Source organism: Dipodomys ordii, unplaced genomic scaffold (assembly GCF_000151885.1).
Source record: "Dipodomys ordii isolate 6190 unplaced genomic scaffold, Dord_2.0 Scaffold98, whole genome shotgun sequence".
Lineage (NCBI taxonomy): Eukaryota > Metazoa > Chordata > Mammalia > Rodentia > Heteromyidae > Dipodomys > Dipodomys ordii.
Window position 1 is genome coordinate 728,951 of NW_012267314.1, and position 17,375 is coordinate 746,325.

A 17,375-nucleotide genomic window follows, 5' to 3' on the forward strand; every position below is an offset into this window, starting at 1 on the left:
GGTTGTGGGGCCTTAACTCTGGGCATGGGCACTGTCCCTCAGCTCTTCAGCTCAAGGCTAGTGCTCTACCACTTGAGCCACAGCACCACTTCCAGCTTTTTTTCTTTTTGCTTATGTGGTGCTGGAGAATCGAACCCAGGGCCTCAGGCATGCAAGGCAAGTGCTCTACCACTGAGACACCTTCCCAGCCCAACCCGCCCCTCTCCCCCCACCCCCGCAGCCCATCTTTGTCATGAATGTTGGCCGTGCCAAAACCCGCAGAGCCCGGTCAGCTCCAAAATGAGAGATGAGTCAAGTGTTGGCGTCAGGAAATAAGTGTATCACCTTGATGCACGCTCCAGCCTTTCGTTGTTGAGTCCTGACCAGTGCTGATGCTGCGGACGAGCAGTGGGGCCGGGCTGTGTGGGCAGCAGTGTTCGTAGGCAGGCTGCTTTCCACCTGGTCTTCAATTCTCTCTTCTGCACGAATCTTTCTACCCGTTGCAGCTTGACCAAGCTGATGAATCTCGAGGCTGCGCTGCTCCCACTGCCGCCAGCGTGGAAGCCTGGGCGCTCCTCATTCATCCGGCCTCCCTGGGGATGAGCTGTTCCATAACGCCACTGTGCTCAGCTCCCTTGAAACGGAACCCCGCCTCTCCCAGCACCAAAATGCAGTGTGTTTTCAGCATTTGGAATAGCAGTCTTCGTAAAATCGTTTTGGAGGCTTGTGTTTTTCCGTCTTCCCCAAGTACGATGGAACCTGTACTGTAGGGTTTTATTTTTTTTTGTATTTGCCAATTATGCTGTGCCATAAAACAGATCCCGGGCAGGCCCCGCCGGGCCGAGGGGCTGCCTGCCTATGTGAGCGGCACTTGAGTGCTTCTTGTTGGGGTAAGTTTTCATTTCCCAGCCTTGACTTCGTTGGGCTGAAATGAGAGGTGGAGGAAGGCGAGCAGCTCGGTACAGTGCATGGTGGATCTGTTTTCTTCCTTTGGTTTTGAGACAGGCTCTCACTGTGGTTCTCAGTCTGGCCTCGAGCTCCTGGCTTCCCGAGATCCTCCTGCCTTAGCCTTCTAAAGGTTGCTGGAACTACAGCTGTTCACCACCATGCCCGGCTCTATGTTAGGCATCCTTATTTTAGATGAGAAGTAACAGTCGTAACTCCCTTGATGAGAGCACGGTAATGACGATGCTGACGTACACACAGAGAACTGTGAAGGCTTTTACCAGTATTTTTTGCAGCACAGTTTAATGTCGTTTGCCCATTGCCGGGGTGCCTTCTGGGAAGGGAGCAGATCTGTGCAATTATGGGAGTGGGGCTAGCTCCTCTCAACTCTAGAACTTGCCCCTGAGTGATTTCCAGTGTCCAGTGTCTTTTGACAGGCCGGCTTCATGCTCCTTAGGAATGCTTTCTTCTACTTTTTGACCCGACTTGCACTTGATCCATGTTTGTACTTGTACCCTCCCCCAGCCCCATGTGCTCCAGGTGCTGGGTGGTGGTTTCTGTCAGCAGACAGGCCGCTCTGTGCTTCTCCCTGTGTGTGTGTGTGGGGGGGGATGTGGGCCTGCCAGGGCCTGTGTGCCCGGGCCTGTGTGCCCCGGCCAGACCATGCATAGGAAGGGGGAGCCGAGGGCAGATCATTCAGCCAGTCCAGGTGCCAGGGGAGGGCAGATGCTAATGTGCACAGAGGGCTCAGCAGAGGAGGGGTGGCCTGAGCACATGGCTCTGAGGGACATGCCGTCTGTTCAGAGATCGTCCCGGGATGATGCTGTGGGTGGATGGGGCTTTGTCCCCTGGGTGGGGCGCTGCCGTCTCTGGCTTCACGGAGCCCCGTCCTCGCTGCCTGCTGCGCCTCGGGGTCTCGGAGGGTTCTGCCTCCTTTTCTCTCAAGGGCCATTCCTCTCAATGGAGCCATTGCCTTGAGCTGCCTGTGTCGTTGGTGGTTAAAGCTGATTGTAACCAGAAGCAAATCTCAGTTTCTTAATGAACGTCCAGCTAGAACTTGGAGCCTCGTTACATATGCCATTCTCCCTGCCAGCAGAGCTGTCCAATATGCACCCCCACCCTCCCACTGTCTGTCGGAGTCCTCTCTCTTTTCTGAGAGCGGTCCCTGGCCTGTATGAGCCAGGTAGCCATGCACAGGAGCCAGGGCACGCGTTCTCTGGAATCTCTCCCGCCGCGCCTCAGTGACGCAGCACTGTTGATCTGCGACACAACGACTGCAGGAATGACTTCACTGTAGCCATCCAAGGCCTCTCCACCCCACACTGGCTTACATGATCAGTGTTTCTGAGAAGCCTTTTGCTGACATAAAATCACCTTTGAGGAGAGGCCTTGGCTCACAAACTTGCCCAGATGGTGGTGTACCTGGAAGTTTTGTCCTTCCTGACACAAGACCATGATAAAGGACACATTCCTCCTCATGTGTGAATGCAGCACCAACAGCGAACCCATGACAGAGTGGGGTAACTGTGATGTGAATTCACAAGCACAGGCTCCTAAGAAAGAGCCAGTGCCACCTGTGATGTGTTTTCTTTAATAATGGAGCTTGCCTTCAGAGCACCACCACATGTTCAATCTGGTTAAGTTTATATTCAATGCTCCATACATGTTTTTTCTGTGCATTGAGAATTCTGTCAGTTGTTTTATTCAGCTTTAAGTGGCCAAACATTTTTGTTCAATTTAAAGGCAGTATTGCATGGTACCATATTTTATTTTGGGAGTTTTGGCTGTAAGGGAGTCACTGCAAAGAATGATCATTATTGCTTTTATTTGCTTTAGTAGTAGTATAGTAATAGAAATAGTGGATTGAAGAATATATATATATATATATATATATATATATATATATATATTCTATTTTTTTTTTGCCAGTACTGGGGTTGAACTCAGGGCCTTGGCTTGCTTGCCTATGGCTGGCATTCTACCACTTGAACCACATCTCCAGTTTGACTTTGTGCTGGTTCATTGATAAAATCTGTGCCAGCCAGCTCCTTCCAGCCTAGGATATAACTCATTCCTTTATCTAGTCTATCCATGCTGAGTCTGCTACTTGCCTGCTATTACTCAGCATCCAGTGATCAGAGCTGCTGTGGCAGCATCTCAGTATTTGTTTTCTAATAATCTTTCTTTTACTTAGTAATGCCCCCACCAGTGCCAGAGCCATGCTGTTGACAATTTTGATATGCTGGGAATCCCGTAAGCGCTTCAGTTATGTGCAAAGGTGACCTGCACGATTTACTACCAGTGAAGTTGTGAAAGAAGAGAAAGAGTTCCATGTTACATTTGCTGATGCATCTCACATTGCAAAACGCTGTTGTCATTAGGCATAGGTGCTTAGTTACATTGGAGAAGGAATTAAACATGTGAATGGAAGATAGGAAGAGGAGAGGTGTGCTCTCTGGCTACAAGTTGAGCCAGAAAGTCTTGAGCCTATAGGGAAATTTCAGCCAGGCATTCCTTCAAAAGGGGATCATCGGCCCATTTACTGGGTGTAAGGACTGGCCACGCAGATTTAGTGATGGGTTTGGGCTGAAAAATATGAAAATTATAAGACACCTGTGCCTGCTGATGAAGACGCATGTCCAGCAGGCTCAGAGAAGCAGACTCAGGAGAACGATGCTGCCCAAAGCGAGCCTTCAGTTCAGAGGAAAAAAAAGCCACATGCTCATCTGAAGGAGATGCCCAGTAGATCCACCATTCATAAAAGTGCCAGGGAGACGCCAGGGCATGAGAGCAGAAGGACACTGAGTGCAAGCCACAGCGTAGGAGGAAGCCAGGCACGGAGTACAGGGCCGGCACAGGACGGAGACCGCCAGTGCGCTCACAACAGAGCAAATCGGCAGCTCCAACTTACCTACCTGTGTTCTGCCAACAAAACCAGAGAGTGGGTGGTGACCAGCCGACGGAGGGGATGGGTTCGTGCATGCGCCACCCCAGCAGTCAGATAGAAGTTGGAAGCAGAAGGGTTGGAATCGAAAAACCTGCTACTAATGGACAATGCACCTGGGCATCTCTAGTGCATCTGTGATGACAGTGAACGGCGCACCGCCTCAGCCCCGGGTCTGGCAGGGGCTGTTTGTGGAGGCTCCACACACTCACCAAGTGTTTGGTGGCAGTTCCTACCTCGCCCCTAGAAGCCAGTTGCATATTTAGGGACCCGGAAGGACCGGTGGGTTCAGAGCTCTCAGCTGGGCATGATTCTGTGCCAGGATCCATTCCTACCGTTGACCCTGTCGTGTTTGTCAAAGCTGCAGGAGGGACATGCAGTAGAACCCGGGATTGCAAATTCCCTTCACAAGAACTAATGGAATGAAGTCGGGCATTATTTGAAAGGATTCTTTGGTCGATAGAGAAGTTAGGGCAGTCATTCACGCAGCGAGGCAGTTGGCAGAGAAGGGTTTGCGGGCATGCCTGATGGGAAGGATGAACAGACGAAGAGCCGGAAGAGCTAGCTGAGCCATCTGCAGAAGAAGAGAGACAAGACCCACGTAGAACCACAAAAATCCGCCCAAGTACTTGGAATTGCACAGGCATCTCAGGGCAAACGTGGAGTGTGTGCCCCGGGTCACAGTCAGATGACCAGGGTGACGGTGGTGCTGGCAGCGTTTCTGCCACCCAGACCATGTAGAAGGATTGCCATCTCCACAGCAACACGCTGAGGAGTTCAGAGAAACATTCCCATCGCAATGTTCTTCCAAAGGCTTCCTTCAAATACAGCCTTCGTCTACCAACGTGCCCCGGGAGCGGCCTGATCCTCTCCTGACGTCATCGGCCATCAGCACCGCGTGGCCGCCGATGGACGGCGGCAGCGGCCACGTCTCCACCTTGCCCATCTCATCGCGTCCTAGCCCCCAGGTCCCCAGGAGAAGGTGTGTAAGGGGCAACTTCTTTTTGTTCTGTACAGTTCTGAAGCAGAACTGTTGGTGTGTCAAGGATGATACTTGGCTTTGTAAAAAAAAATACATTCTTTCTATTTGTTTTTTAACTTTTTATTATTATTGTGATGAACAGAGGCATTACAGTTACATGAGTCAGGCAAAGTACATTTCTTTTTGGACAATGTCGTCCCTTCCCTCACTCTCTCCCACTTTTCCCCTCCTATCTCACCCATAAGTTGTATGGTTTATGTTCAGCATAGTGTTCAGCGAGCACCATGCAGCATTTGTTCACCTCTCTCCCTCCATTTCTGTGCCTTAAGAGATGAATTTTGACAGAGGGGGGGACAGACAGACAGAAAGACAGAGAGACTACATTCACAAAATGTTTATCATAGTATCTTGTTATGTTTGTGTGTGTGCGTGTGCTTGTGTGTGTGCATGTGTGTGTGTGTGTGTGTGTGCGTGCGTGTGTGTGTGTGTGTGTGTGTGTGTGCCCCAGTACTGGGGCTTGAGCTTGGCCTGGGTATTGCCTGTCCCTTTGCCTTTTTTTGCCCAAAGCTCTACCACTTGAGTCACACTTCTGCTTCTGGCTTTTTGGTCATTATTTGGAAATAAGAGTTTCCTGGATTTTCCTGCCCAGGCTGGTTTGAACTGGAATCCTTAGATTTCAGCCTCCTTAGCAGCTAGGATTATAGGCATGAGCCACCAGCACCTGACTGTTCTATTTCATTTTGTTTTTTTTTTTAATTGTGAAAATACTGTACAGAGGGGTTACAATTACATGGGCAAGATGATGAGTACATTTCTTATCAAGCATTTGTAGCCTCCTCCTTTGATGTTCTATTTCATTTTCTTAATAGTTCTTATCTTACTCTGCATACTTCATCAATGAAAGTATCATATGCATGTATAGGAACATATATCTATATCTATAGATATAGATATCTCCGTATATACATACATATATGTTGGGGCTGTCTAAGATTCCAGGCATCCATGGAAGTCTTGGAGAGTGTTTCCCACTGACTAGGGAGGACTGTTGTTTCTTTTGACAGCCGTTTTCAGAGGAAGATCGTCATCTTTGCTTTAGAAAATGGACAGAGCTTCGCAGTCCCAAATGCTTAGTATTGATTCACTTTTCTCATCTGTGTAGAGGCAGGCAATTTGAAGCAGAAAAGCAGGTTGGAACCCCAGTAGCTCCATGGTATAGTACGTACCTGATACGTCTCTTGAACTTCTCTGCCTGGGCTTGCCTCAAACCTAATCCTTTTGCTCTCAGCTTCCCAGCTAGCTAGGATTCCAGGCACGAGCCGCTGGTAACAGGCTAGCTTATCAATTTCTTTCAGAACCGCCATCTTTATCCTTGGGTTGCTCTTATCTAAGATTGTTGCTAGGGTGGGGTGCTACCTTCTCACGCCAGCCGAGCGACATGCCACCCCTTAGACTTTTTCCTGGATACTTCATTGCAGTGGCCTCCATTCTTCTCTCATTGTTCTATATGATTTTTTTAAAGTATGCATATTAGTACCAGAAATTATTTTATGTCTTCTAGCCAAGGATGGCTAGAATACGTGAGGCAGTGTAAGAAGGATTGTGTCTGTCTTACCCACAGTGTATCATTGGTGCTGAGAACACCTGAGCCAGAATCTGGGTCTGTGAGCATGGACAGACGGACGGCTGTGTGATGTGTGTGGTGTGTGTGTTTTGTGTTGCTGTTGGGTTTCGTCCTGGTTCATGAATCATGCACTTGGCAGGGAAATGATTCAAGCGTGCATGAAAGGTACTGCTTTTTCCGTGCTCCAGATTTGTTAGGAGCGTCCATTAGAGACCACTGATCTAAACAAGATTGAAATGACGGTGCATCTTATCTCTAGAATTCTTGTATCATTTTTTCTTTTGTTTGTAGTTTCTGCCTCTTCCTTCTTCCTCTCCTAGCCGCCCGTATTTGAATGTTCTTTTATTATGGTGGGTATGTAATCTTTGATATTGTGTCTAGGAACACTAGCGTTATATTGTCTCAGGTGACTTTATTGTCTGCATCTCTTGGAGAACACATTGGTTCTCTTTGCCACCTGATGATAATCCATGCAGACTCTCTCACTATGGTGCCGGTCACTGAAGTGTGAGCTCAGGGATGGTGTGCAGGGTGACACTGGTGTGGTGTGAGCTCAGGGATGGTGCGCAGGGTTTCAGTCATGTTCTTGTCTTATTGTTAACTTTCTGGGGCCTAATCAGTTAAAGTGGTTCTGTACCATTTGAAAAATTATCTTTAAATGTAAATAATGAGTCACCTCAACAGTCTGTGTGTGTGTGTGTGTGTGTGTGTGTGTGTGTGTGTGTGTGTGTGTGTGTGCATGCCTTGAACTCAGGGCTCTGTTCTCTTGCTTGGCTTTTTCCTCTCACATTTGGGACTCTACCTCTTGATTCACAGCTCTTTTCCTGGACTTTTGGTGGCTAATGGGAGATAAGAGTCTCAGATTTATCTATGCTGGGCTGGTTTTGTCCCTCCACCCTTGTGTCTGAACCTCCTGAGTAGCTGGGATTACAGGAGTGAGCCACTGGTGCCAGACTCACCACAACTGTGTTTCCAGGGCATGGCTCGGCAGTGTTGGTGTCAATGACTTTGAGAATATTTTCCCTGTGCTGCACTGAGATTTTACATCCATCGCACATGGCCCTGAGCTTCCAGAGTTCTGCTTTCACTCGCACGAGAGAGAGCCCCTGCATTAGACACCTCAGACAAATGGAACCGTGCTGCGTCTGTCCTCAGAGTTCATGCGCGTCCAAACAGGTGGCAGGACTCTTCCTTCTAAGACCAAGTAATATTCCTTGTATGTAAACACACATTTAATGTGTCTTTTCACCTGCAGCTGGCTGCCTGAGCCGACTTCCCTTTTGGAGGTTGTCATATGGCTGCGATGGAGAGGGATGTCCAGGCATCTTTTTTTTTTTTTTGTTGGGCATGGGGCTTGAACTCTGGGCCTGGGCGCTGTCCCTCGGCTCTTCAGCTCAAGGTGAGCGCTCTACCCCTTGGGCGACACAGCCAGTTCCTCCAGACGTCTTTGGAGAGCCTGACTTAGATTCTTGGAAGTGGGCTTGCCACGCGTGTTCCAGTTGCTCTCTCCCCGACCTGCTGTTACCTCTCCTGACATGTCCGGTGGGCTCTGGCTCTGCTCTCTACCACTGTCCTTTTCTGGCCACTGCCTTAACCTGGCAACAAGCCTCTTGATGATTCCCTAAAGCATGGTGCTGAGCTTTGGAATTCAGGGTCACCATCCAGGCAAAGCTGTGCAGCCTGGCTGTATCCAGGGCTTAGGTTCAGCTCCCTGCCTTGCGTTAGGCCTAAGTCTTCCTTGAGTTTTCGTGTGAGTACCAAGCCTGTTAGACTGTGTCCGTCTACAGCGCCTGTCCCCTGTGTGGTTGGGCTCCCCTCATCTCTCTTCCTTTATTTCTCACATCAGAGGCTTGTGGATTATTGCTTCGGAGAATGCAGCAGGAACTGTTTATCCAGTGTTTTCAGAGGTGCACTGACATATATTTCTTTTTCCTTTGAAGCAGTACTGAGGTTTGAACTCAGGGCCTCAAACTTCTTAGGCAGGAAGTCTACTGCCTGAGCCATATGCCCAGTCCTTTTTGGCTTTATTTTATTTATTTATTTTCTTTTCTATAGAGTCAATCAAGGCTTCTTTTTTGCCTGCACTGGCCTGGCCTGTGAGCTTCTGAGGTTCTGGGTGGAGGACACGGATCACAGTGGACACCACCCCTAGGAAGGAAGGGATGCCATCCTGACATCCTGTCAGCCCTTGCTGTCCCGGAGAGAGGCGTCCAGGACCCCCTGAAGGTATCAGATCCAGAGATGCCCAAATCCCCTATGTAAAACCACATAACCTAAACGCATTCTCCCACAAACTCAAGTCATCTTTAGCTGATTACTTCTAATACGATGTAGAAGCCAGGCAAATACTTATTATACAATATTGCTTAGAGAATAATGGCATAAAAAAGGTCTGTACGTGTTCTTGGCAGATGAAGGGTTTTAGGGACTTTCCAGTTTTTTCAGGGTGTGGTTGATTGAACTCAGGGTCCATGACCTGTGAGTACCACAGGTGGGTCCTCATACAAGGCGGGCACACTTGCAAGTGCGCAAGGCAGGGTAGCTGTGTGCAAGGCTCAAGGAAGGCTGTGCAGAAATGCAGCCGTCGTTACATATGGAGCAAGCACTTCAGCAAGGACAGAGAATGAGTTCATAGAGGCAGGTGCAACTTGACATAGAAAGGGAACCGCACGGGCCAGGCCCACGAGGAGAACAGGCTTGGAAAATGCAAGAACACGAAGAAATGGACCAGAGCAGAAGATTTTTTTTGTGGTTATTATTTATATTTGGCTGAAAGTTTACAACGTCCTTTAGAGTGATCGCCCACCGTGATTATATGTCAGCAGTATTATATTGCATGCTAGAAGTATGTGTTTCTTGTTGGTTGTGTGGAAAACTGCCTAAATGAATTGCTTATTTTCACCCCATTTACCCACAACTTGGATTTTGTGTTCTTTATGGCATGCTGAATTAAAGAGCCCTATCAGGTTGTGAATCTTATCTGGGTCATTAATGGCAATTTTTTTGGTTCTGGATTTGCACTCAGGGCCTTGAACCTGCAAGGCAGGTGCTTTTCCCCTTGAGCCACATCCCCAGGCTGACTTTACAGGCCATGTAATTTTGCTTGTTTATGGTGCACAAAACCAAGAAAGTAGCCATTCTATCAGTATGGTTCAGAGGGATGGCAGAATGGCCTCCTGTCTAGCAAGTGTGAGGGTCTGAGTTCGAATCACACAGCTGCCCCTAGACAGAAACAACATTTTGTCTTGACAATCCTACTTTCATCCGATTAATATAATTACTGGTTATGTGCAAATAGATCACATGACTTAGCTGAGGGAGTTAGGTATTGACATCGTTCTGTGTTTCAAGTGAGTCAATGAAGTCTTGGAGACAGTAACTAATTCACCCTACATCACATAGCCAGAAATTTGAAGAAGAATATTCATCATAGAAAACAGTGTAGTGTGCTTTTTTCCTGAGTTTTTTTTTTTAAATTCCAAATGGGTGTCAAGAGTTTTCAAATGCCTTTTCTGTATTGATAGATATATCTTGTGACTTTTCTTCAGCCTGTTAATATAGTGATTGGTTCTGGTTAATATTGAGTGAGTTTTGAAGACTGAATTAGATTTGTAGCTACAAGATAAATTCTGATTGGTCAGGTGTTTTACATTTTTACTATATCACTCAGCTCGATGTGCTAGTATTTTCTTAAGGAGTTTCACCTCTACATTCATGAGGAATATTGGTCTGTCAATCTGTACTGTCTTTTTTCGTTTGGGGGATGGTTTTGGTTTTTTTGGTTTCTGGTTTGAGATAACATTAATTTCACAAAACAAATTGGGAAATGTTCTCTTCTATTTCCTGGGAGAGTGATGTCAAATTGGTGTTAAGTCTGCTTCCAGTGTTTAGTATAATTCTCCATGAAGCCATCTGGGCCCAGAAATAACTTTTCTTCTTTTCCCTCCCACAATTTACTTATGAATTCAATATTCAGGATAGTTTTACAGTTCTTCAAATGATCATTTAATACCGGGTGAGTTGTGACAGTTGGTGTGTTTTCTTGAGGAAGCGGTCCATTTTGTCTAAGTTGTCAAATGTGTGTGTGGCGCTGTCCCTTGCTCTCTTAGTGGAGACGTGCTTTCGGGCACGTGGGTGACTGGCAGGCTGGCGGGGCTGGGGCTCCTCCTGGCTTTTTGCTCCTGCTTCTCTCATTCCACTCTGCGTCTCACGAAGTGAGAGCCGGCTCCCCACTCACCTCTGGAACATGCGGGGCCCAGGACTATTACCTAGGAAATTTCTGTCCAGTGCGATGGGTCCTTTCCTGCTCTCTTGGTGAAAGAGAGCAGATGGCTGGTGGGGTACTTTTGTCTCTAACCACTGGCCCTGTAGAGTCCCAGCTTCCGCAGTTCCAAGTCTGGGATGTGAGAGGCAACAAAAATCCCAAGATCATTGTCATTCCTTGGGTCCCAAGGCCTCCACTGAGAGTGCTTCCTTCTCACACTGCTCAGTCTTGTTCTATGTGAAATTACATACATACACACACACACACACACACACATACATACATACATACATACATACATAATCTCACATACACACAGCTATATATACACACAGTATGCATTTATATATACACCACACAACACATATATTATTTATCCATATAGGTTACATGCATGCACTTATAAACACACAGTCCAATTTTTGTTTGAAATTAGTGGAAGGAATTGGAAAAACACATCTACTCTATCTTGCTGGTGGATGACTAAAGGGTTAACTTGTGTTATTTTACTCTGACTACTAAATATATGTTTTATATGTGTGTGTGTGTATTATATATATTCAGGGTTAAGAAAGCTTCTTATGTCACACTATGCCTTTAAATACTTTCCATCCACAGCTTTCTTGGTAATAAAGATATTGGATTTAAAAAAGAAAGATGAATAGAGAACGGATTTCCTTTAAAGAAACCTGGTGTGTGTAGATTTGGATTTACAAATCTGTGACTGAGTTTTATTCTGAGTTACCTAACACTTTTCAGGACCTCCTGTGTTGTCCGGAGTCAGCTCAGAGTGGTTTTACTTAATCACCACTTTGAGATTCCAGGCATGACCGTAATCCACATAAATAAGTAGAATAAACCTTCATTTAGCAAGTGCTTTGCTATCATAGGCAATGTGACATTTGGTTATGGGTCAGATCAGTTCCCACATGATGAGCTGAGTAAAACAACCCGGGAGTCAACTATCACTTTGCATTCTGGTACCGGCGTCGTAACGGCTCCACTGTATGATTGGCAAAACCCCTTTCAGTGATGTCAATTGCAGTTGGGCAAGGATGTTCATCACTGTCATGTTCTCACGTCTCACACCCACTGGGGTCTAAATGGGATTGTTCCTGGAAGATGCCTCATGTTTGAGGTCTCCGTGGCCATCCCAACCCTTTCTTCCAGACCTCGGTCTCAGCTTTATTGCCCCACAAGAAATAACTTACACGCACCCCACGAATCCCCGTTCACCATATTGCAATTTGGTTATTTAAGAACTAGAGTCGACTGCACTTTGGATCATCCCCTGGAAACCGGGGCAGAGGTAGGTTGCCTTCAGAAGGACAAAAATCTATATGAAGATTAAAAAGAAGAAGAAAAAAGACCAACACAGCACAGAATTTCTTGACAATTTTTCTACAAAAGAAAGCTGTTGTGTTTCCGTCCTTGGCCATGTCAGCGGGGACGGGCTGTGACTCACAGCGGGTTTTTTCTTTTTTTCTTTTTTTTTCAAGCATTGATTGTTGACTTCCCCTGACACCCCATCACAATCCATTAGTACTGAAAACGGACAAGCCCAGCCGCGGTGGCAAAATGGCCGTGTCTGAAAGAAGATATGGAAGGCGCGGGCGAGCTGGCCCTTTGGCCCCCACGCGTTGCAGCTGTGCAGCGGCCCCGCCCCCTGCCCTCTGGGTGCCCACCAAGGTCAGCACAGGTCAGCACAGTCAGCAGATCTGCGCTCACCTGGGCTCCGAGGGCAGGGGGAGCCACGAGGAGCAGTGCTTTCTTTTCACGCTCGTTTTCAAAGGGATTGGATTTGAAGCGTATGAACACAGAGTCGGCTGAAGGGCTTTGGCTGAGATTGCTGACAGACATTATGTCTCTTTCTCAGATTGAAGCATTTCAGACGTCGCTGGCTTGGGCGGCTGAGGGTGACACTTGAAATCCAGGCAGCTTCTCAAGTCGGGAGTCTTGTCTTCGCGGAGTTCCCACAATGATGTCGTTCCCCTAGTCACAGCCACAGCCCTGGCAAGCATTCCTTGTGACGCTGTAGCTGACAGCCGGGGAGGAATGGGCCAGCTCCAGATTTCCAGGAGGCCTTTTCTCTGTGGAGACAGACCCTGAAGCAAGGGCAGCCTGCTGGTCAGAGACTGGAGAGTTGATCTAGCGTTAGTTAAAAGGCTGGGTGGATGTGCGGTATTGAACAGACAGAGGCTCTTGTTCATTTTGGTGTAAAATCTAACTAGATAGTCACGGCATCAAGAAGAGGTATGAAGAAAGGCCAAATGACAAACCCAGCATCCACCTGGGCACTGGTGGCTTGCACCTAGCTACTCAGGAGGCTGGTATCTAAGGATCATGGTTTGAAGCTGTCCTGAGATAGAAAGTCTGTGAGACTCTTACCTTCAGTTAACCACCAAACCCCTAGAAGTGGAGGTGTGGCTTAAGTGACAGTGTCAGTCTTGAGCACAAAAAGCTCAGGGACAGTGCCCAGGCTGAGTTCAAGCCTCAGTAGTAGAGTGCCCATGTGTGTGTCAGCACACACACACACACACACACACACACACACACACACACACACACACACACACCAGCATCCAGCAAGAACACTGTATCCTCACCCAGCGGTGAGACTACTGGAGCTTGCAAGGGCTTCCACCATTGTCTCTGCCTTAGGCAAGAAAACAAGCATGAATCCCTTCAATGAGCCCGTGGTTAATTGGTGGTCCCCCTCTTCCTGCTTCACCTCCTGTTTTGTCTCCAGGCTGCCAATGTGTTTCTTGCTGGTCCAGACTCCCGAGGAGGGGTTTGTTGGGAAGTCAGGGCTACCAGATAGCCCTGAAATCCTGGGGTGTCTCTAGGCGTGCTGGCTTGTTGTGCAGGTAGCTGGTAAGCCTTTACACTTTAAACCACCAGCCCTCCTGACCCTCCAGTCTTGCTCTTTGTCAAAGACATCTGTTTTGGCAGAGCAAGATCCCATGGGAAAATCCCATGGGAGATCCCAGGTTCTTCCCCTGGGCTCTGAGTAACCCACCAGGGTTCAGGCTGGGCCCGGGCAGACGGAGCTCTCATTGAGGCCTGTGCGGCTGCGCAGATCAGGCCTGATTCGACACGGCCTACCTGTGGCCATTTCTAGCATCTGACGCCCTGAACCAGGAATTTGTGGTTTCAGACCTGCCTTCCACTCTGATCAGTCCTTGATTTCATCCTCACGGGAGGAGCTCTGGCCACACTCTGCCATTACTGTTCCAGTTGTGCCCTTGATCGTGATTCCCATTCCGTGTGGGTCCTGGCCCACGGTCTTCCCCTGTCCCGAGGGCCTGGGGGACTGAGCCTCCAGGCCTGTTTTGGGTCTCTCCTTTGACATCACCTGTCTCCAGGCCCCCTGAGCTGCCTGTGTTCCCTCACTGAAACAGAGGCTTGCATCGGAGCCGACTGAAGGCAGCTTCCTGGTTTGGCTCATCTTTGCGCTCACGGCCCTGTGCGCTGACGCGTCATTTACCCAACCTGTGGTGTGCTTCCAGGCCCCACCCCAGCCCTGTGCCCATCTTGCTGTGACCTGAGCGGACCTCGCTTGCTGTAGCCAGGATGTTCGCGCAGTCAATCTTGTTAGAACTTGTTTGAATGCGTTCTGTGATGGAATCACATCTGAAAGTGTCCCAGTTCCCCCCTCATGCTGTATCTGTGTGTGGGGGGCAGGCTGGATTTATCTGTGGTGGCAGTGGGCGGGAACACAGGGCAGATGTCAGAATCATGAACAGTGGGCGGGAACACAGGGCAGATGTAGGAATCATGAGCAGGGGGAAGATGGAATTATAATAGCAAAGTAGGCCCGATGTTGGCCCTGGATGGAGACTCAATGCCCAGAGAGTGCTCACAGGACCACCGAGGGGAAGGTGGGCGTGGAAGATGACCAGGAAAAAAGTGGTTCTTGGATGAGACCCGGAGAGCAGCAATCAGAACCGCCGGCTGGCATGGCACACGCTTGTGTGCACAGCCTCAGAGCAGCCGTATAACAGGAACTGCCCATCGCCCAGGAGCCATGCTAACCTGAGAAAAGCTAGGGCTCAGAGAGGAGGCCTGGAGGAGAATGTGGGAGTGTGGGCACAGGGTCACAGATCATGACTTTCAAGGCCCTCTGAGGAAAACCTGTGCTTCCCCCCCTCCAGAAAAAACAGAGTAAATCAGAGTGATGCAAAACCAGGGTGGGAGACAACCAGTGGCATGCTGGGTGACCAGGCTGTCCCTGAGCCTCTCTCTGCCCTGATCTTTGTCATGTTTCTGTTTCTGTCTGTCTGCCCGTCTCTCTGTCTGTCTCGTCTCTGTCTTTGTCAGTCTGTCCCCCCAATCAGATATTATAGTATCAATGTCGTCATAGATGCAGAACTCAAATTATAGCATGAACCTCGCCTACATTTCATAGCTTGCTCTCTCATGAGCCCATTACCACTCTTTACCCTTTAAGCAGCATCTTCACTAAGGTTATTTGCCAAACTTCAAACTACAGCCAATTAAAATGGACATGAGCTAGACAGACATCTTGCTCTGCCACTCAGCCCGGCCTGAGCCATATGGGACAAGGGGCGGGTGGGGTGGGCGGGGCAGGCGGGGCAGGTGGGGCAGGCAGGGCAGGGGATCTGTTACTGGCTCTGAGGACAAGAAAAAAGTTGAAGCTTTGTTACAACTCTCCCCCCCTCAAAAAATGGATAGAATAACTCCAAGTTCCTTGGATTCATTCTTCAGTAATGATAAACAGATGCATGTAAACTGGAAATAACAGCTCAGAGTTTCATCTTCGCTCTGGGACGTGTGCTTGCATCTGTGTTCCGACGTGGATGCCGCGAATGTGGCAGGCTGTGCGGGTGCTGCGCAGCGTGGCATGTGCACACGGAAAAAGGAGCCGACTTGAGGAGGAAAGGAAATGAAAGTGCTCCCCACCGCCAGTGAACAAAGCCTAAGTGTACCAACACAACACTTGGCTGTGTCCCCTGGCGTGGACAGAGGCTTGTAAGCAGGGGCTCTCCACTCACCTGGGAGCTTTGGGGAGCAAAACAACCATCATGATGGTTGTTTTGGTGACCCCTGTCTGGCATTACAGAGCAGATCTGAGTGCAAGCACTCAGGCCTTCTAAACATAATTTTCGAGAAGCTAGATATCTTGATCGTTGAAGCTCTGGAAAAGCATCAGAAAAAGAATAAAGGAACTGGGCCCATCAGGCCTCGAATGAGAAGCCGGGCTCCAGTCGGTTGTACACAGTGATGTGTGATTGTTTGTGCTAAAGAAAGGAACACATCCAGAAACATAATGGCACGATCTGAGCATGCAGACATCATTACTACTTCCTGACTCACTGCAACTCACCTCAACCCCAACAAAGCACCATGAGAAGACATCTTCACCCTATGCACCTGCCTGGCTCCCCATGTCTACCCCTTCCTCCCCACCCCCTCCCCCAGGGCTCAGGCTCAGCTCTGTGTAGCCACTGAGGGCATAGCCTCTCACCCTGTGTCACGTGATTTTTCCTCTGGTGGCAAAATACTTCTTGCTCATGAGAGTCAGTGCTGGGTTTCACGCTCTTGGCTATGTGCTTACCTGCTCCTCACCAACCCCAGAACCTTCCCTCATGATGGTTACTGAATCCCCCATGCTGGCTGTCCCCTGTGTCAACATGGCTAATAACAAGAGCCACAGCTGCAGAACCCTCCTCCAGGCTGGCATGGAAAGGGCTCTGAGTTGTGTTAGGCATGGTATTAAATCCTGAGAGCAACACTGTGCGATGACCAACCCTGTAGCAGTTGCCTTTAGTCCATTCCAAGTTACATCTGAGCTTTGCTTTGTGCCTTTTGAGACAAGATGATCGGAATCTCCAATAGGTGTGTCAACTGTAATGCTTAATGGTTTTCAAAACAAGTTTATACATGACTGAGGTTGGAGAAATAGACAATCCTATTGAAGTTTACTATAAAAGCACTTGCACCTGAAGTTAATTAGGCATGTGGATATTTATATGTACGCACATGTACATAAATAGACATTCGTAAGTGGTCACTTGTGCTTATAGCACAGCTATTCCCTGCTGTGGTTATGTTACTGTGGTTATGTTACTGAGGAGTGAGTGTCATTACCACGGGGACCTGCACGGCATTTCAGCCTGACACAGAGAGATCCACACAAACGCGTTCTCAAGCCTTATTCACTGGCTTTGTCAGGGGCGAGTATTTTGATTTCATTTGTGAAATAGCTGTCTTTGCAGAGCTGTAAGTAAATACAGTCTCATTTAAAATGCACTGGGAGGAAAGACAAATGGCTAATTACCATATGAAAAATGTTCAAACTTATGAGGATCAGAGAAATGTAAATTAAAAGAACACGGAGACTTTTTTGTCTATCAAATTGGCAAGTTTAAAACATTATTACACTCTGAGTTTGTAAGGATGAACATTTGTTGGGAGAATGCTTTGGCAATATGTATATATCTGTGTGTTTAAAATGTTTATATCCTTTGTCTAATTAATCCTATTTCTAGGCCTTTTTCCTAAGGAAATCTTGAAATATTTATCATCCAACATTATGCATAGTAGCTACGAATTTAAAACTCCATAACAGGGCAGGGGGGAAGTTATGGTAGATGTCTGGATCGTCTGTAAATGT